The sequence below is a fragment of the Panicum virgatum genome, chromosome 2N, assembly GCF_016808335.1.
Source record: "Panicum virgatum strain AP13 chromosome 2N, P.virgatum_v5, whole genome shotgun sequence".
Classification (NCBI taxonomy): domain Eukaryota; kingdom Viridiplantae; phylum Streptophyta; class Magnoliopsida; order Poales; family Poaceae; genus Panicum; species Panicum virgatum.
Window position 1 is genome coordinate 69,036,057 of NC_053146.1, and position 20,820 is coordinate 69,056,876.

Below are 20,820 nucleotides of genomic sequence, written 5' to 3' on the forward strand. Positions count from 1 at the left end.
CTTTTTTGAAAACTCAGCAGCTCGTGTTGAGACGAAGAATTTTCGTTCATTCGCCACGCAGTGAATGGTGGAGAAAAGGGCAAATGTTTCAGGGGATCGGAGAGCATCTTCCAAGCAGACAACTACAACTCACGGGCAATTTTCTTATGAAAACTTGTGCATCTAGGCTGACTAGTCTTTGCCCTGACACATGCATGACGGGAACACGGACGCCCCCACAAGTTTTATATCTTTTCGTATGTGGGTACTGGGTAAGGCATGTCTCTCTCTCTTTAGTACATTTCGAGGACAAGACCAGACAATTGAGAAGAAAATTGACCTTCCAATTAGTAGCCTAAATGCAACTGCGTTCATGAATGACGATACGCGTGGCATAAGTCGATGACATGTCCCTGATCGAACTGCTATATCTGAACTATATACATGCTTCTGCTTCTGAATCCTTCATACGAGAAGTTAAGACATCTGTTAGCTTATTGTTGATTTGTCCTGTTGCTCTATCAGTCGCCTTCTTTCAGCAGCTAACCCAGCTGCAACTGATGGAGGCAAACTCCTCAAGCTATCATCATGATCTTCATTTGCCAGTTCTGGGGGTTCATCAGGTGCTGTCATTGGGAATAGTGACTCGACATCCTTCAGGGTCAAAACAGGTTCATCTTTGAAATTTTTGGATTTTCGGTTTAGAATAGAGCAGACAGCTCTGCTTCTGTTTAATTTGTAGATGCTCTCTTCTATTGTTTTCTTCACCTAAAAGCAAAATAAGGCATTATAACCTGTCTCCAGTATTAAGTTAAAATTAAAAAATAGGATGTGCACTTATTATAAAACGGTGAACAAATGTGCTCTTGTCTTGCCCAACTCTATGGATCCTGTTGATAGCCTGTGCCTCAGCAGCAGGGTTTAGTAATGGCTCCACTAGAATAACATGCTGTGCTTCCAGTAGATTAAGACCATTTGCTCCATGCTGTATGAGCATCAGTAGTACTTGAACAGGCTGCATTTTGGAGACTGTCTTTTTCACTTTATCTACATTTATATTGCTCTGACCTTTGAATTGGGAGAGTGCTGACTGTGATTTTCTGAAAAGGAAACGAACTAGCATGTAAGTACTTCCTCATTAATAACCATCTAGCAGAAAGATAAAAAAGAAAAGGAACAGTAAAAGGCCAATCAAGACCTTGATTCAATATGGGTTGAGATATCTCACCTTCCTCCTTTCATCCGAACAAATGAAATGTTGTTAGCTGCAAGGGAGTGCTCTAATACATCGAGTACATCATTCCAACTTGAGAAAACAAGAACTTTAGCTGTTCCGTCAGTTGAAGTGATTCTCAATATTCTTCTTGTGACAGCTTCAATCTTCACCAGAAAAAGAGAAAACAGAAGATGGGATTATTACACCAAAATTCAACATACAATAAGCAAACAAACCAGAAGTTGGAGCTAGCTAAAGTATGGGCTATATCTTTTACTCTGCAAATACTTAACAGCCAGTCCATTATAGTAGTGTAGTTGAATAACATTTCAGGATTCTTGAAAATATAGTCATTCCATTTTGCGAGGTTACATGATTAATCATGTATTCATGTGATTGGCCACATTGACACAAAGGTCCTATTTTCCAATGATAATTTTCCAAGTTACAAGTCAAATAAGCAGTAAATGTACATTTCAAGTGCAGAATACATAAAACAACCACAAGGAAGGAGATGGCAGGAAACCTTTGTTCCATATGAACCTTGGACAGAAATAGTGCTTTCAGTCAAATCTTCTGCGCTCTTTTCGGCTTTGTCACTTTGTTTCTCGACTACAAATGCGACATTCTCAAGATCTGTACGTTGACGGCATGTAGGGCACGTGATCCATTTTTTACGCTTCCCAAATTGTGTTGCATCTTGTTCTGTCATGTAAAGACAGCCTGAGAGTAGTAAGCAGATAAATAGTCAAAGCCAGGGATTCACTAATCAATATCCATCATATGAACAAACAATTGGCATGATTATCCAACTATATACCCTGATGCTAGATTAGCATAATACTTAGTGTTGGTGTATATGTGTTAGGCCCATCTAGAGGCCCCCTCCCCTCTCCTTCCCTCCCCTCTCCTCCTCTCCTGCTGCTGCGGCCGCTGCAGGCGCGCGCCGCCCCTGGGGGCCCGCCGCCGCCATTGCGGCTGCCGCAGCCGCGCCGGCCATGGCCGCCGCCGCAGGGGCAGGCTCCTCCCGGCCGCCGCCGTCGCGGGCGGCGTGGATCTGCTGCTACCGCCGCCCCTGCACGCCCCTGCGGGCGCGGATCAGCCGCCGCCGCCGCCCCTGCACCCCCCTGCGGGCGCGGATCCGCCGCCGCCACCGCCTCCGGCCGCCCCCGCCGCTCCTCTCGGTCTGGGCGCGGGGGGCGCGGCCGACGCCGACGCCGCCGCAGCCACCATGGGCGCTGGCGCGGGGGCGCAGCCGCCTCTGCCTTCCGCGGAACGGCGCCTCTCGTCGCCGGCGCTGCTCCGGCCGACGCTGCTCTCGCCGCGGCCCTCCTTGCCGCCAAGTCCGAGGCTGCGGCGGCTCAGGAGCGGGTCCGCGTGGTTGCCATCGCCTGGGAGCGCGAGCGCTCCGCGGCCGACACCCTTGCTCGCCGGGTCGCCGAGGCGGAGCACTACATCCTCCTCTCCTCCGGCCAGCAGCCCGTCGTCCCCTTCGCCGAGCACGCTGCCTCTTCCTCCCACCAGGCTCCGTCCTCGGGTTCTGGACCCCGGCTCGATCCGACCGATCCCATGATCGCCCAGCTTCACCTCCAGGCCGCCGGCGTCCAGAACATCAAGGCCCTGGTCTCCGTCCTCCTCGACCCTACGTCCTCCTCCTACGGGCGCTGGCGGGACCAGGTCCTTCTCGCCCTCCGCCGCTACGCCCTCGACGACCACGTCCTCCTCGACACCCCGGTCGAGGCACGAGACGTGGTATGGATGCGCCTCGACAGCGTCGCCATGTCCTGGATCTTTGGGACCATCTTCCTAGATCTGCAGGACATCGTCAGGACTCACAGGGGCACCGCGCAACAGGCCTAGTTGGCGCTCGAGGGGCAGTTCCTCGGCAACTCCGAGTTCCGCGCTCTCCAGCTCGACGCGAGCTTCCGCACCTTCGAGCAGGGGGACCTCTCCGTTGGTGAGTTCTGCAAGAGGATGAAGGGCATGGCTGATGCTCTTTACGACCTCGGGTGCCTGGTGCCCGACCGGGTCTTGGTGCTCAATGTCCTGCGGGGTCTCAACGCCACCTATGGCCACCTGCGGACATGGATCACCTGCCAGAGGCCCTTCCCCTCCTTCCCGCAGGTCCGGGACGACCTCGTTCTCAAGGAGATCACCAGGGGTCCCGTGACCAGCTCGTCCTCGTCCTCCTCCACCGCGCTCGTGGCTGCTCCACCGGCTTCCTCCGCCTCGCCAGCCACCTCCCTCTTTGGTGCTCAGATGATTCATAATCTTCTTTCCATTCGCCAGTTTACTGCTGACAATTCTTGTTTCATCGAATGACTCCTCTGGTCTTACTGTGAAGGATTCGGCTTCCCGGCGTCCGCTCCTCCGATGTGACAGCTCGGAGCCCCTTTACACCCTTCATCTTTCTGCTTCCGCTGCCTCGCCTTCGACTTCTTCCTCGTCTGCTGCCTTTGCCACGACGCCGTCTTCCACCACCTAGCACCGCCGGCTTGGTCAACCCGGCCGCGACGTTTTGGTTCAGCTTAGTCGTAGTACTGATGTTTCTTGTACTAGGGCTCCTGCTGAGCACTCTGTCATGCGTGTCAGCTTGGTCGTCATGTTAGACTTCCTTTTTCTTCTTCTTCCTCTTCGCATGCGACACATGCCTTTGATCTTGTTCATTGTGATCTGTGGACTTCTCATGTATCAAGCATTTCTGGTTATAAATACTATCTGGTGGTGGTTGATAATTTTTCTCATTACTCTTGGACTTTTTCTTTGCGCACCAAGTCTGAGAACTTTCCCACCCTCCTCCACTTTTTTGCCTGGGTGTCCACTCAGTTCGGCCTCACCATTAAGGCCGTCCAGTGTGACAACGGGCGTGAGTACCGATGCTTTGACCTCACCTCTCGCCGAGTCCTCATCTCCCGACACGTTGTGTTTGACGAGTCGGATTTCCCTTACTCCACCTCCTCTACACCTTCCCCTGACCCCAAGTTGGAGACCCTGTTTTCGCCAGACCCGGTGGTTCAGCCACCTTTGTCTATCTGTCCTTTTCCTGCAGGTCTTCCTGGTACACCGCACCGCCTCCGGTGATCTCTGTTGCGCCTCGCATGGCCCCGGTGCCTTCTGTCTCGCCACGCGCGGCCCCGGTGTCTCCTGCTGCGCCACGCGTAGCCTCGGTGCCTCCTCCTGTGCCTGCGCGCTACGCTCAGCCGGTGCAGGTGTACCGGCGTCGTTCGGTGCCGGCACCGGCGCCGACTCCGGCTTCGGAGGCTCCAACGTCGCCGCCACCACCTCCACCGAAGCCATCGCCACCGCCACCTCCACCGTCTCGCTCTCGTGACGAGCCGGTGGTGTACCACCTGTCCGTCATCCATCGGGACCCTGGTCATATTCATCCCATGGTGACTCGGCGGATGGCTTCTCAGCCCACGACTCTTTCCGCCACAGAGGGAGAGCCGCGGATCTCTCCGGTACCCTCCTCTGTCCGCGACGCCCTGGCGGATCCCCACTGGCGTCGCGCGATGGAAGAGGAGTACGCGGCTCTTCTTGGCAACCAGACATGGGACCTCGTGCCGCGTCCGTCTGGTTGCAATGTGGTCACTAGCAAGTGGATCTGGATGCATAAGCGTCGGGCTAATGGCACAGTGGATCGATACAAGGCCGCTGGGTTCTCCGGGGTTTCACCCAGCGTCCTGGTGTGGACTATGATGAGACCTTCACTCCAGTGGTGAAGCCTGCTACAGTGCGCGCGGTCCTCTCGCTCGCTCTCTCTCGCTCTTGGCCTGTGCACCAGCTGGATGTGAAGAATGCGTTTCTCCATGGCACTTTATCAGAGACAGTCTACTGTACTCAACCAGCGGGATTTGTGGACTCCAGTCGTCCGGACATGGTCTGTCGGCTCAACAAGTCTCTCTATGGTCTGAAGCAAGCTCTTCGGGCTTGGTATTCTCGGTTCGCCACGTTCTTGCTGATATTGGGGTTCACCGAGGCCAAGTCTGACACTTCTCTATTCGTCTACCGCCGTGAGGATGAGACTGCTTACCTGCTGCTCTATGTTGATGACATTGTGCTCACAATCTCCAGTCAGTAGTTGCTTCAACGCATCATCTCCTCTCTGCAACAGGAGTTTGCTATGAAGGATCTTGGTCAGCTCCATCACTTCTTGGGTGTTACTGTTGAACATCGCCCGTCTGGCCTTCTCCTTCACCAGCGACAGTATGCACTTGATATTCTAGAGCGGGCTGGGATGACTGATTGCAAGCCATGCTCCACTCCTATCGACACTCAGGTGAAGCTGTCTGCTGCTCTGGGTGATCCCGTGGCTGATCCTACTGCCTACCGGAGTCTTGCTGGAGCTTTGCAGTACCTCACTTTCACCAGGCCAGACCTCACATATGCCGTTCAGCAGGTCTGTCTTCATATGCATGATCCCCGAGAGTCACATCTTGCTGCGCTAAAGCGTCTCCTCCGGTACGTCCATGGCACTGTTGACTTCGGCCTGGTTCTTCATCGGTCTCCCTCTGCTGAGCTGGTTGTCTACACCGACGCTGACTGGGCTGGCTGTCCGGACACTCGCCGCTCCACTTCCGACTATGCTGTCTTCCTGGGCGGCAACCTTATCTCCTGGTCGTCCAAGCGGCAGCTGGTTGTCTCCCGCTCCAGTGCCGAGGCGGAGTACCGTGTTGACGCTAACGGCATGGCGGAGGCGTCCTGGCTTCGACAGCTCTTGGCGGAGCTCCATAGCCCGCTCGCCAAGAGCACGCTCGTCTACTGCGACAACGTCAACGCCGTGTATCTCTCTACCAACCCCGTTCAGCATCAGCGGACGAAGCATGTGGAGATCGACTTGCACTTCGCTTTAAGATTGCTCAAGTAAATTCCAGCAAACAACAACCAGGCAGACATGTAACAGTAGTATTTATGCTATCTACTGCTTTTCTTCAAATGGCGGCTTTGAAGAAGTTTTAAAAATAAAACTAGCATGGATACTCACACTTGCAGCATACGAAATGACCACACTGGAAAACCATTTTTTGGTCAAAAACCTTCTCCTGGCAAATTGGGCATGGTTCATTACTAATATCAGAAATGGTTTGTCCTGTAACAGAACAAGAAGTAGCTGTATCAACAGCATCGCCTGTTCTAGGCAACGATTCGCCATGCTTGTTAAGTGTTTTCTTGTTACATAGCGCCAAACCCTAAAGGCAAAAATGCAATCAGCAGCAATAAAAACACACACAAATCCAAGATAGTATCATAGTGCAATATCTGAAAACAAAACAAGCCATGGAAGCTGTAGAGTAGAATGTGAAGTTATATAGCAAAAGTTTACTGAAAGTTAATACACACCTTTAAATACCGAAGTTGACCCCTTACACGGGCTAAGGATGAGAGAGACATGAATTTTTCACTTGTAAACTGGACATTATATGGTATGAGTTCCTCTCTAGTTACAATATTGACAGCGCTAGGTTCATCATGATTCTCTTTCAGCTGTAGTCTTGAGATAGACATCTTGATCTCGTCATGAGCACGCAATAATTGATTTTGAGCAATTGACAAAAACCGTGCTTGAGAAAACTCCTTGCGCATAGCCTCAATCACCATGTCATGGCCAAATTTGTTAGTTAGCATTACAATAACCAGCTTGAGCATGTTAAAAGAGAAGGAAACAAAATCTACCTCAAAAAGAAGTAAATGCTTTTTAGCAATTGCAGAATACTGCCTTCCCAACACTGTCTTTGAGTGATTTCGGATAACCCTCAATGTGGTCTCAGTTCGAGAAGGATGCCTGTAGACCTGTAAACATTGGCAGTACAAAACATATAATATTGGATAGCAACTAAATGGTCAAAGATTATGAAGTTTGAATCTCAAAATATGTGCGTGCCTTAGAGAAGAAGACACATGGGAGAAACAAATATAAGGTGCAAAATTATTTTCAAGAGTTGAGGTTGTCACATTATCCTAGAAAACAGTGTGGACAAGAGAAGTGACAACTATTTAACTGTACGATATGCAGAATAAAAGTATGTAACACACCTGTATGTTTTCTCGAGCCGATCTAGGATTATTATTGTCATAACCAGGTTCAGATCCCTCATTGGATTTTTTATTACGGAAGAAGTGATTGAGCTCATATTTTCGCCTCTGTAGATCCTGTGCTTCTTCTACTGAATCAATGACAGAATCATTGTTTGATTTCTTAACAAGAAACAGCCGTGCTTCATACCTTTAAAAGAAACGATAAGATTAAATTGATATAAATGATTAATCTCATAGGGACATAAATACATCAAAAGGCATTGGTGTGTGACTACCTGAAAGAGTTCATCTAGCTCACATTGGATACATAAAGAACCAGAACCATCATAACACTTTGGACAATATCGCTGACCCTCAATGTCCTCATCCCTTGGATTATCCATTGTGCTGTCAACTTCCAAAAGTCTATCCATCAGCTGTTGCCTAGAAGTTTGTAGAGAATCAATATCAGCTTGAATTTCATACTTTAAGCCAGCAATACTTTTAACCCTGTGAAAGAACAAAACAACCAAGTTAACTATCAAGTAAAAGAAGAATTTATTTAGTGACATGAATTCTTGAACAGAAAAATCACCATAGGTACCATGGAGAATAAACTAAAAAAATGGACAAACAGAAAATACACCTGGAAGATATTCCCCTTGAACCTAAACCAGTGGTGCTCTTAGTAGAAGAATTATCAATCTTCTTAAGGAGTTCGCTAGCATTGCTCCTGTCAATGCAGTCCAAAGCATGTAGCCACCAATTCATATGCTCACTCTGTAGCTCCCTAGTGATATTCAAGACCTAAAGGCAACCAGAGGGTCAGTATGAAGGAGAAAAGGGAAAGGCTTGGATCGCAAAACATTTACTGAGGATTAGGAATGTAAAAGAAGACAATGAAATATAAACATAAATAGATTAAAATAGCTTGGCGCAAACACAAAAATAAGAGAGAAGTGTACTAATCAAACCTCTGTGAATGATGCATTAAAATCCTTCTGTGCTACTATCAGCCTTGAAGTAAAAACTGACAAGTACTTTTCTGTGATTGCATTGCAAGTCTTCCTCAAGCACTCATCAGCAAAACATTTTGATGATGAGTGGCCTCCAGGAACATTCTGTGTCCATTTCTCCATTTGTGCATGCTTGTCCAATAACATTTTCATCTTCCTCAAACGTTTCCAAACCATTAGCTGTCAAACTTGAAACACCGTTCTCACATATTTTATTTCGCTTTATGCTACGTAGATATGTCTCAACAGTGCTAATCTCCTTTCTTTTCCGGCCAATGTCAACTTCAGAAGCCTGATTTTTTAATGGGCACTCTTGTAAATATTCAGAACTAGTTCTAAGCAGTTCCGCAATATTGTAGTTGATATGAAGATTCAATAGAGGGTCAACATGGAAATCATCAACATTTTCATCAGCCAAAGCTAGTGCTTCTTTGTACAGTGAAATGGCTTCTTGGTTCTTTTGTTCGATAGCAGCTAGCCCTGCAAGACCGTTCAGGGCAACTACAATTTTCCTAAGCTCTTCTCTCCTTCAATTTTTGCTTTACCAATAAGGACCTGGATACAAAAGTATTACCAGCCTACTAAGAACATTATTAAAAAGTTGCACCACAAATATTAGGTGGTTGTTGGTGTATATGTGAGCCCATGTATAGAGGCCCATCTAGATGCCCATGTATAGGATCTATATATCCCACCCTTCTAGGGTTTGGAGGAATACAAACAATTATTCTCTCCAACATGGTATCTAGCCTTCTCTTCCCTCTCCCTCCCTCCCTCTAGCAGCCGCCGGCCCTACCCGCCGCCCGACGCTCGCCACCGCCGGCGGCCATGGCCGGCCGGCCGCCGCCCCTCTTCCCTCCCCTCTTCCTTCTCCTCCCCTGCGCCCGGCGCGCCGCCCGCTTGGCCGCAGCTGCCTGGATCCGCTACCGCGCCGTCCGCTTGGCCGCGCCCGCCTGGATCCGCCGCCGTCGCCGCGTTTTCCGCCGCCGCGGGCTGCGGGCGCGGCTGCAGCCGCCTCCGCCGCCATGGCCGCCCAGGGCGCCCCCGCGGCCGGCGCAGACACGCTCTGCTCCGCCGCCGGCGCCGGGCCCTCTGCTCCGCTGGCCGCCGCCCGATCCGGCCCTGGCGCCCTTTTGGCCGTGGGCGCGTGGCCCGCCGCCGCCGCTGCGGCCCAGGCCGCCGCCGCCCTGGCCGCCCAGGGCGCGCGGACTGCTGGTGCGGCCGCCGGATCCGCCCTTCCCGAGCTCGCCCTCCTGGCCGCACGGGCGTGCCCTGCCACTGCCGCCGCGACCGCACCTCCGCGCGAGCTCGCCCTCCTGGTCGCTCGTGCCCCGCGCAAGCTCGTCCTCCTGGCCGCGCGAGCGTGCCCCGCCGTCACGGCCGCGACGTCCGCGTACGCACCCGCGCCCGCGCCCGCGCCCCTACATGCGCCCGCGGTGCCCGTGCCTACGGCCGTGCTGGCCATGGCGTGCGTGTCCGCGCCCGCGCTAGCCGCGGTGCCCGCGTCCCTGCACGCGCCTGCGGCGCCTCTTCCCGTGGCCGCGCCGCCCGTGGCCGCGCCCGCGTGGCCTGGGTTCGGTATGCCCCCCGCTATAGATGGCCGTTTGGCCCGATGCCCATGGGGGCCCGAGACCCGGCCCAATTTAGCCTGACTCGAGCACAATCTAGGCCCGATTATTATTGGGCTCCGGGCGGCACGGGCACGATAGCCGGGCCGTGCCCGGGCCTCACTGTCAGCCCATCGATGCGTCTAGGCACGGCCCGAAAAAGGGCGGCCCGATCGGCCCGATGGATAGCACGATAGGTCCGTTTAAATACTATGTTATCCATTATCAAACCATATTTAAACATTTTCGGGCTGCCGGGCCAAACAGGCCGGCCCGGCCCGATTAAATCAATTTCGGGCCGTGCCTGGGCCGGCACTTCAGCCCATGGGCAGACACGGCACGGCCCGTTAATATTTTCGTGCTTAAGCGGGTCGTGCCTAAACGGGCCGTGCTTAGACGGGCCCGTGCCGGGCCGGTCCGGGCCGCCCGTTTGGCCACCTATACCCCCCGCGGATGTGCTGTTCGCCGCCGCCGCCTTCCGCGGGCCGAAGACCGCCGCCGACACTGCTGCGGCCGAAGCTGCTCTCGCCGCAGCCCTCCTCGCTTGGGAGCGCGAGCGCTCCGCGGCCGTCGCTCTCACTCGTCGGGTCGCCGCGGAGAACCACTACCCTTCCCGAGCACAGCGCTTCGTCCTCTCACCAGACTCCGCCCTCTAGATCTGGACCCCGGATCGGCCAGACCGGGGGTGGGGGAGGCCACGGGCATCGTCGGGGGGGGGGGGGTGGACGTCGTGGTGGTGGTGCTGACGGCACTACACCGGCTCCGGGTGCTATTGGTGGAGGTCGTCGGGGCACTCCGACCCCGACCCCGGCTCCCACTCCTGCTCCTGTCCCTGGAGGTACGCCATGGCCATCCTTCAGCGCCCCATGGCCAGGGCGCCTCCCGATGTGGTCGTTCCATGGTCAGGAGGGAACTCCTCGACCTCAGCCCCAGCCGGGCCAGCCGGCGGCCATGCTCGCCGGCGCCATGGCCGGCCGGCCACCGATCTGGCCTGGGGGTGGGACCAGGCCGCACTGGCGCAGTCCTTCAGCGCCATGGGGCGGACGCCGCCGGTCAGCACCGAGTGGATCGCCGACTCGGGTGCCTCCTTCCACACCACCCCAAATGCCGGTATCCTCTCTTCTGTCCGACCCCCACACCCCTCTTGTCCTTCTTCCATCATGGTTGGTGACGGGTCTTGCCTTCCTGTCACCGCTGTGGGTTCTGCTCCTGACTTTTTTCGTCTTCCCAATGTCCTTGTTGCTCCTCAGATGGTTCATAACCTTCTTTCCATTCGTCAGTTTACTGCTGACAACTCTTGTTCCATCGAGTTTGACTCTTCTGGCCTCACTGTAAAGGATTCGGCCTCCCGGCGTCCGCTACTCCGGTGTGACAGCACAGGGCCCTTTTACACCCTTCGCCTTCCTTCTTCCGCTGCACCACTCTCGCCTTCTTCTTCGCCCTGGCCGTCTTGGTCTGCCGCTTTTGCAGCGACACCGTCTTCCACCACCTGGCACCGCCGTCTTGGTCACCCTGGCCGCGACGTTCTGTCTCAGCTCAGTCGTAGTACCGATGTTCCTGGTACTAGGGCTCCTGCTGAGCACCTCTGTCATGCGTGCCAGCTTGGTCGTCATGTTCGGCTTCTTTTTTCTTCTTCTTCGCATGCGACGCATGCCTTCGATCTTGTTCACTGTGACCTGGACTTCTCCTGTTCTTAGCCTCTCTGGTTATAAGTACTATCTGGTGGTGGTCGATGATTTCTCGCACTACTCTTGGACCTTTCTTTTGCGGGCTAAGTCTGAGACTTTTCCCACCCTCCTCCACTTCTTTGCCTGGGTGTCTACTCAGTTCGGCCTCACCGTTAAGGCCGTCCAGTGTGACAACGGGCGTGAGTTCGACAACTCCATTTCCCGTTCTTTCTTCCTCTCTCGGGGTGTTCAGCTGCGTATGGCTTGTCCGTATACCTCTCCTCAGAACGGCAAGGTTGAGCCGATAATTCGCACGACGAACGACGTCGTGCGCACCCTTCTAATCCAGGCCTCTCTGCCCCCGCGCTTCTGGGCCGAGAGCCTCCACACCGCCACCTACTTGCTTAACCGTCTTCCGTCCACTGCTTCTGCTCCCACTCCACACCACGCCCTCTTCGGTACCCCTCCTCGCTACGACCACCTTCGGGTCTTCGGGTGTGCGTGTTACCCTGACACCTCCGCAACCGCTTCTTACAAGCTGGCGCCCCGCTCGACTCGTGTGTTCCTTGGGTACTCCCCTGACCACAAGGGGTACCGATGCTTTGACCTCACCTCTCGCCGCGTCCTGATCTCCCGACACGTCGTCTTTGACGAGTCGGATTTCCCTTACTCCTCCACACCTTCTCCTGACCCCGAGTTGGAGTCTCTGTTCCCGACTGACCCGGTGGTTCAGCCACCGTTACCTGTCTGCCCTTTCCCTGCAGGTTTTTCCGGTGCACCGGCACTTCTGGTGACCCCTGCTGCACCACACGCGGCCCCGGTGCCTGCAGTCGCGCCACGCGCGGCCCTGGTGCCCGCAGTCGCGCCACGCGCAGCCCCCGGACCTCCTGTCGTGCCGTGCCCGGCCCCGTGGGCCCCTGCTGCGCCACGCGCTGCACCGGCGCCTCCTCCTGCACCTGCGCGGTACGCTCAGCCGGTGCAGGTGTACCAGCGTCGTTCGGCGCCGACACCGGCGCCGCCTCCGGCTCCGGAGGCTCCTGCGACGCCTACACCGGAGCCGTCGCCACCGCCGCCTCCGCCGCCTCGCTCTCGAGCCTTGCCGGCGGTGTACCACCCGACAGTTGTCCATCGGGATCCTCGACATGTCCATCCCATGGTGACTCGGCGGATGGCGTCTCAGGCCGCGACTCTCTCCGCCACCAAGGGGGAGCCGCGGGTCTCTCCGGTACCCTCCTCTGTCCGTGACGCCTTGGCGGATCCTCACTGGCGTCGCGCGATGGAAGAGGAATACGCGGCTCTCCTTGCTAACCAGACGTGGGACCTCGTGCCGCGTCCGTCTGGTGGCAATGTGGTCACTGGTAAGTGGATCTGGACGCACAAGCGTCGGGCTGACGGCACACTGGAGCGCTACAAGGCTCGCTAGGTTCTCCGGGGTTTCACCCAGCGGCCTGGTGTGGACTATAATGAGACTTTCAGTCCAGTGGTGAAGCCCGCTACGGTGCGCACGGTCCTCTCGCTTGCGCTCTCGCTCCTGGCCTGTGCACCAGCTGGATGTGAAGAATGCGTTTCTTCATGACACTCTGTCAGAGACAGTCTACTGCAGTCAGCCAGCGGGATTTGTGGACTCGAGTCGTCCGGATATGGTCTGCCGGCTCAACAAGTCCCTCTATGGTCTGAAGCAGGCTCATCGGGCTTGGTACTCTCGGTTCGTCACGTTCTTGCTGACTTTGGGGTTCACCGAGGCCAAGGCTGACACTTCTCTGTTCATCTACCGCCGTGGGGATGAGACTGCCTAACTGCTGCTCTATGTTGATGATATTGTGCTCACTGCCTCCAGTCAGCAGTTGCTTGAGCGTGTCATCCACTCTCTGCAGCAGGAGTTTGCTATGAAGGATCTGGGTCAGCTCCACCACTTCTTGGGCGTCACTGTTGAGCCTCGCCCGTCTGGTCTTCTCCTTCACCAGCGGCAGTACGCACTCGATATTCTGGAGCGGGCTGGGATGACTGATTGCAAGCCCTGCTCCACTCTTGTCAACACTCAGGCGAAGCTGTCTGCTGATCTGGGTGATCCGATGGCTGATCCTACTGTCTACCGGAGTCTGGCTGGCGCTTTGCAATACCTCACCTTCAACAGGCCGGACCTCACCTACGCTATTCAGCAGGTCTGTCTCCATATGCATGATCCCCGGGAGTCACACCTTGCTGCGCTGAAGCGTCTCCTCCGCTACGTTCGTGGCACTGTGGACCTCGGCCTGGTGCTTCACCGCTCGTCCTCTGCTGAGCTGGTGGTATACACCGACGCTGACTGGGCTGGCTGCCCAGACACTCGTCGCTCTACTTCCGGCTACGCCGTCTTCTTGGGCGGCAACCTGATCTCCTGGTCGTCCAAGCGGCAGCTGGTTGTCTCCCGCTCCAGTGCTGAGGCGGAGTACCGGGCTGTCGCTAACGGCGTGGCGGAGGCGTCCTGGCTACGACAGCTCTTGGCGGAGCTTCACAGCCTGCTCGCCAAGAGCACGCTCGTCTACTGCGACAACGTCAGCGCTATGTATCTCTCCACCAATCCCGTCCAACATCAGCGGACAAAGCATGTGGAGATCGACCTACACTTCGTGCGCGACAGAGTCGCCATCGACGATGTTCGGGTACTCCATGTCCCGACTACCTCCCAGTTTGCTGACATCTTCACCAAGGGATTGCCCTCCTCGACCTTCTCGGAGTTTCGCTCCAGTCTCAACGTAGCCGGTGGCTAGTTGTGGCTGCGGGGGGGTATTTGCCCTTTGTACTCTCTTCTTGTCCAGTCTTGAACACCGCTGCGCCGGTAGTTCAGACTGCGGGGGGGTGTTGGCTTTCTTGCTGTCCAGTCTTGAACACCACTGCGCCGATAGTTCAGACTGCGGAGGGGTGTTGGTGTATATGTGAGCCCATGTATAGAGGCACATGTATAGAATCTATATATCCCACCCTTTTAGGGTTTGGAGGAATACAAGCAATTATTCTCTCCAACAGTGGCAACAAGGACTATAACATAATTAGCTATTCACCTGTAAAATCTCATCCATTGACAATGGGTTATGCTGCAGGGAGCAGAGACCAGAACTCCCCACTTGCGGGTGGCAGCATGCCTGCCGAACTTTCAGCAGTGGGACTAGGAGCTTGGCAATGTCATCATTGGAGAGGTAAACATTTAGTAAAGCATTTGAATCTGCAAACACAAGGTAAAAAAGAAGCTTAATTTTTTTTGGAAAAAGGGAATATAGTGTGGCAATTGTCGACCACCGAGCAATGTGTTTAACAAAAAGGGCCTACCCAATGCTGAAAGCTCCCACGCAACACGACATGGGTTTCTGGGAAAAGGAATTTTGAGGCAGCCTTATACAAAATGTAACAGTCATTGAACATTTGCTATTACCTATGAATGCCTCTGAAGGGCACTGTGCACATTGTTGCTTTGTTTAGAGTGGGATATGGAGAACAAGAGAAATGTAAATTTTGGATATTAAATCACCTCATTAGCCAGTCACGTGAGACAAACAAAGCAAGGAGAAGGAAGCAGAAAGTAATAGTAAAATCTTTTCATCTATATTATCTGCTTAAGAAATGTCCTTTCCAGCTAGTTTTTTTGCTCATAATATCTATGAAATAGAATGAAAACACTGACCCGGAGAATTGATCTGCAAACCTGAAATGACTGATTTGGTGAACAAAGTACCTGAAGTTGATTCCTTTCTGTTGTCATCATTTCTCAAACTTCTAATAATCTGATGTGCATGATCCATGCAGGTTGCATGCTGCTTCTTATAGAAATATTCTTCAATGGAAGAAAAGATGAGCCATGAAAAACACTCTTCTTGAGGAGGAAGCTGTAGTTCACCTGAGACATGATCTTTGGAAGAGCGCCACATGATTTCCCTAAAGAAATTGTGTGCATAATTCATAGCTATTCGGTCCCCCTTCTGCAGTTTGATTCAATGACAAAAAAGAAAATAATTATTCAGTCCAGCTATCTCACTAAAAAGATGTTATCAAAGCCTAGCAACAAACGTTACATGCACAGCTATGGCAATATTATTCATATCAAGGCCTACCAAGTAAAGACAAGCATTACATGCACAGCTATGGCAATATTATTCATGATTTCTTGTATTGCTATACCAAGCAATAAACTAGCACTAAAATTTTCATTGTATCCTGCCTATGTTTTCAGACTTCATGGAGCTAGATGGTAAGAAGACCCAACAGGCTCAGTGTAAGACCCATACTAACCAGGTTTCTCGCATTTCACTATATCCATCACCAACCACCACAAAATTATGGTGTTCAATTTGTCAGCCTAAGCAAGTGATTAACAGTTTACGGTGCTTAAGTTATCAGCCTAAGCAAGTGATTAACAATGCCTTCCAGCGTCAGCATGTAATAGAAACACAGTTAACAGTAGCAAGCAACATACCTCATATGGGTCTCTAATAATGTCCACCCACCATCTATATGTGTCAAATGGGCTTGTCCTAAGAAAACGTAGAAGCCCAAAGAGATCATCAAGCCTGCGTTGTATCGGGGTTCCTGTGACGCACCAACGGTGTTGAGCATGTAGCCGCATCGCCATCTCAGTCACAGAAGTCTTGCTTGACTCTACCATCTGAGCTTCATCCAAACAAAGCCGCCACCAGTGGATCCTTGTCAAGACAGTTGGAATGACGGGATATCTATAGAGTGTAATGACAGTTCAGCAGAGTTTCAAGATGAGTCATCTTAATTTTTGCATAAATGGCACACCAGGATAACATATGGGATGCTTACAAGACTGTAAGCACTCAAAGGAGTATCCAGATCCAACAAGCTATTTCACTTTTATTTCAGCTTTTATCAGTGTATCCTGATTCTAAATGTAAATAAGCTCAAGTTAGTTATCCTTTCAGCATATCATGCCAGATCACTAAAAAGATATCATTGAACCCAACACAACACCTCAAACAAAAAAAAAGACGCAGGTGTTTTTGACGTTGTGTATGGCCTCTCTTTTTCCCTCTTCTTAATATATATAACACGCAGTTCTCCAGCGTGTTCAACAAAAAAAAACCTATTCTGAGCAGTTCAGCTCCTTGGTATCTTCGCGAGGCAGAAGCATGTATATGGGTCATGTAACTCTGCTACTTGTAGTTATTGTTTCAATTTAGCTTTACCTGACATGCTGCATTCCCCAACCCAAAAAATCAACAACAAGAAACCCCCAAAAAATACATTTGCCTCAAAGATGAAAAGATCCACGACTTCCTGGTAAAGAAGAAAGGTATGCTTCCAATTATTTAAAGAGGGTTTTAACTACTGGAATCAGTCTATCCTATCTTGTCAGGCATCATAGTGAAACTAAACATTACTTGCCTCTTCTGAAATCTCAAGAAACGACGATCACCATCACGCCGATCAAAATCATGTGATAGATCTTCTTTCAAGACATCATAGGTTGTCAGGACAACATCAGCAGTACTTATATCAGTCATATCAATTTTTTGGATGGTAGGCAGATCTAAGTTCCTTGCACCTTCATAAATGCAAACTTTCAGAGATCCTGCCCTTGTGTGCCTTGAGTTAAAGAAAACAGCTACTATCATTATATGCAGATAACTATACCGCAAAAAAAAAGAGATAAGCTGAAACATTTGAAGAATAAAATTGGATAGGGCACTTGAAGCTTCATTCTTGGTGTAGATTGTATTAGAGTGGGAACATATTATCTAAAAAGCTTGTTATTATAGGCACTCTTAATTCTTATAGATCCATCAGAAGGATTTTTAAAATACAGATGTGGAACTTCTACAACAACCAAAAATGCAAGCAGTGAAGACAAGATTGAGTTATGTGTCTAGCATGGTATGAACAAAATAATAATCCTAAATTCTAAAGAAGAGACAGAGATCTCAAATCTGAAATTAACAGCAGCACATATAGTGTTACACATTATCTTGATATAATGATGTTTAGCTCAGAAAAACAGAAGAATGTTGATTCTGCTATTCAGAAACTATCCACAAAACTGTTCAACTAACATTTCGATAAAAGAAATCATACCGGGTAATCTCAGAATACCACTGTGCCAATATTGGTGCAGGACATACTATCAATGTAGCATGGCTGAATATATTAGTTTGAGCTGCTTCAGTAAGCTCCAAGCACAGTGCACAAACATATTTGTCTTCTGTATCAACAATAGTGCACCTGGGTTTCTTTTTCCTTCTAATCCCAGGCTTCTTGTCACTTTTTTCATTTTTTGATGCTACATCTTCAGCTGTGTTATCAAAATGTATATCTTCTTTGGGTGTGTAACCAACACAATCAGCATGTTGCCAGGCATCACAAACGTCGCATTGGACCCACAGACCCTTGTATGCAGAACTTTCACTTGCAGCCCCACAAACGCACTCAACCCTTTCTACTTTCTGTCTCTTTATTTGAGCCATTTCAGTTTTGTTCTGGGAGATAGAAAGGCCAATTGAAGATGGCCTACTATGGGCAAAAATGCAAGCTAAAAGCTCGACAGTTTTCCCCAAGCCCATTTCATCTATAATCAATCAAGCACACAAAAGGAATGTCAGCAGCAACTATCCACAGAAGTCAAAACCATGAAAGCAGTATAATCATGAATTTATTATCACAGTTGGTATCAACATACCAGCCAAAATGCCCCCAGAAACATAAGGTGGAGAAGGCTCCGGTTGCAATGAAATATTTCCGCTGCAAAGCAACAGATACATGAAAGTCTGAGCCATTCACGGAAACAATTAAATTTTATATTTCCTCTGTAGTGACATATATGTGCAAATCTGAGGCATTCAGAGGAACAAATAAATTTTGAAATCAAGACAGGAAACATTATGTGCTCGGAAAACAGGCTGCTCGAATAGTACGACAATATGAAAGGAACTTAAGTAATCTCTAGTATAATTAATCCCGCAAGCTACAAACATATCAACCAGATATGATTAGCGGCTACGCACTTCAGACTTACTTGAAAGGATTGTAGAACATCCTTGAGTTCTTGTGAATAAAATCGATAGGAACACAATATGGTGCAGAATTAACATATTCATGATGGAGAATATTTCCCTTTTCACGTTGAACCATCCAATGTGCTGCACGGAGTTGGTATGGCCTGAGCTGAGGAACTAAATCAGGAAGACCAACTTCCAACTGTTCCGCATTACTAATAACAGGAAGTCAGGAACAAAAAAAGAAGTATCATACAACAGCGAGAAAAAAGTATGTTGCATTATCATAACTAAGCTTTGTATAACTCAAATCATAGATTCTGGCAAAGCAGGCACATATGGTGTAACATAACAATGGCAGCAAGTACTTACCTGAGTTTAAATGCTCTCCTACATTCATGTTAAAGCACATGATTATGAGCTTAGAGTAATAATGAGATGTAAGATACTCACATCGAAGGCTTAACTGCCTCATAAAAAGCAGCAAGATCAAACTGCGAATCACTTTTCGGTGTGAAATCAGCATTAGCATCATCCATTGGCACACCAAGGCCATCCATCCCATAGATTGCAGCCGATGTTGTGACCTCAGGACGCAACCAAGCCATCATATTCATCAAGCTCTTCCTCCATGGATGCCTAGCCACCTCCAGTAGCGATTCACACGCGCTGAAAGCCCCCTCCATCACCTCCACTCTAACCCTGAATGATTCAACCTTGGCTTCGCCCGCATCCCGAAACGCCCTAAGCGATTGAACGCGCAGGGTGACGAATCTCAAGCTCACCAGATGGGCGAGGCCGGATATACCTTCATCAGGACCATCAAAACACCCTGACACGACGAGCTCGTGTTTCTCTTGGCGATCCCCACGGACGACGACATACTCCAGGAGCACGCAATCCGACGGCACAACGGGCCACTGGCCCATCCTGAAGCCCTCCTCCGGCGCGTCACGCACAAGCATACGCAAGGAGAACCCTGATGCCCCGAATGCCTCCTCCAACGCCTCCTCCCCGTCGGCGGAGACACTGACGTCTCGGAGGACCACCTCTGCGACGTCGCGGTGGTCGGCGTCGGCGAGCCCCCACGTGCTCCTATCCACCTCCACGCGCACGTCCCTCCTAGCCTCGCCCTTGGCCGCGCGCTTCGTACCCCCGCTAGGGCCCGGCGCGTCAGGGTCGGCCTCGGCCGCCGCAGAGGCGGTGCCCGCCGCTCGAACCGGCCGAGATTTCTTCCTCCCCATGTGTGATTCAGGCGGTGTGCTGAATTCTTAGGTGGGGTTTTTTGGACGCCGGAGCGGAATTGGGCGCGGGTATTCGAGGAAATCTCGCGGAGCTTTCAAAAAAAAAAATCTCGCGGTGCTTCAGTGATTGGAGTTGGAGCCCTCAGATTTTTGAGAAGAGAGGGAGGAGACGGGAGCAAAGACGAGTGGCAGTGGCTGGAGCATATGGGGTAGAGATTGGTGACGGAGATGTGTTTACACGGCGGTCGGCGGAGGTTTTAGGAGGAACCGGCCGGCGAACTGATGTCTGATGGGAGAGAACGGAGGAAGGGCTGGGTTGAGGTCGATTTTTTTTCGAAAGACAGTTGAGGTAGAACTTTTAAGCTGCCGAGCGTTGCCAATTCGTCAAATTCACATCATAAACTCAAGTAAGAAGGTTATGGCGTAAGAAATTTTGAGGCTATATCAAATGAGTAGTATAGTAAAATGCACCGTGAGCACCTGAACTTGCAGCGCTGTGTCAAATAGGTCTATGAACTTAAAAACCACACATCTAGCCCCTCGAACTTGCGAACCCGTTCACCCCAGATCCAGCCCGATTTTTGCATGGCTTGCATGACACTGTGCGGTCGGGATTTACTACAGTAACCCCGGATTTGTTACATTAGCCGTGGTTTTGTTTTTTTCTTTTCTAATTTATTTCGGCTGAATCTTTGAAAAATCATAACTCTTCGATATGACATCGGATGAAGATGATTTTTATATGAAAATTGTAGCCCTCGACGAGATCTACAACTTTCTAGTTTTGAATTTTTCATTTGACGATGTTAAGGTGCTCAAAAAAATTATATAAAATTACAACACCATAATAATCGCGTACTTTTGCTTGTCGCATTAGAAAATTAATATATTTTTTATTTGTTGTCAAATGAAGACACTTTGTATACCAAAATTTTAACATTTTTAACGATCTAGATTCTTGTAGTTTTGAGTTTTTATATTTGAAGTTGTTAAGATGTTGATAAAATAGTATAAAACCTCAACGTCTTTCGCGTACTTAATATGCTGCTTTCTACTGTTTTATCGACATCTTAACAATTTCAAATATAAAAAC

General features: G+C 50.7%; 1 pseudogene across 1 annotated transcript; it reads right to left on the reverse strand.

The window, feature by feature from the left end:
- Positions 1-113: 113 nt before the first annotated feature.
- LOC120662184 lies at positions 114-20,057 on the reverse strand (annotated as a pseudogene). Its single transcript, XR_005670202.1, has 19 exons — positions 18,937-20,057; positions 18,504-18,698; positions 18,168-18,229; positions 17,567-18,056; positions 16,880-17,080; positions 15,948-16,203; positions 15,210-15,453; positions 14,542-14,702; positions 8,185-8,781; positions 7,857-8,017; positions 7,507-7,720; positions 7,229-7,420; positions 6,869-6,985; positions 6,536-6,781; positions 6,180-6,384; positions 1,722-1,918; positions 1,208-1,359; positions 821-1,079; positions 114-747 (listed from the first exon to the last, which is right to left on the reverse strand). The product of XR_005670202.1 is annotated as an E3 ubiquitin-protein ligase SHPRH-like (transcript).
- Between the last annotated feature and the right edge of the window lie 763 nt (positions 20,058-20,820).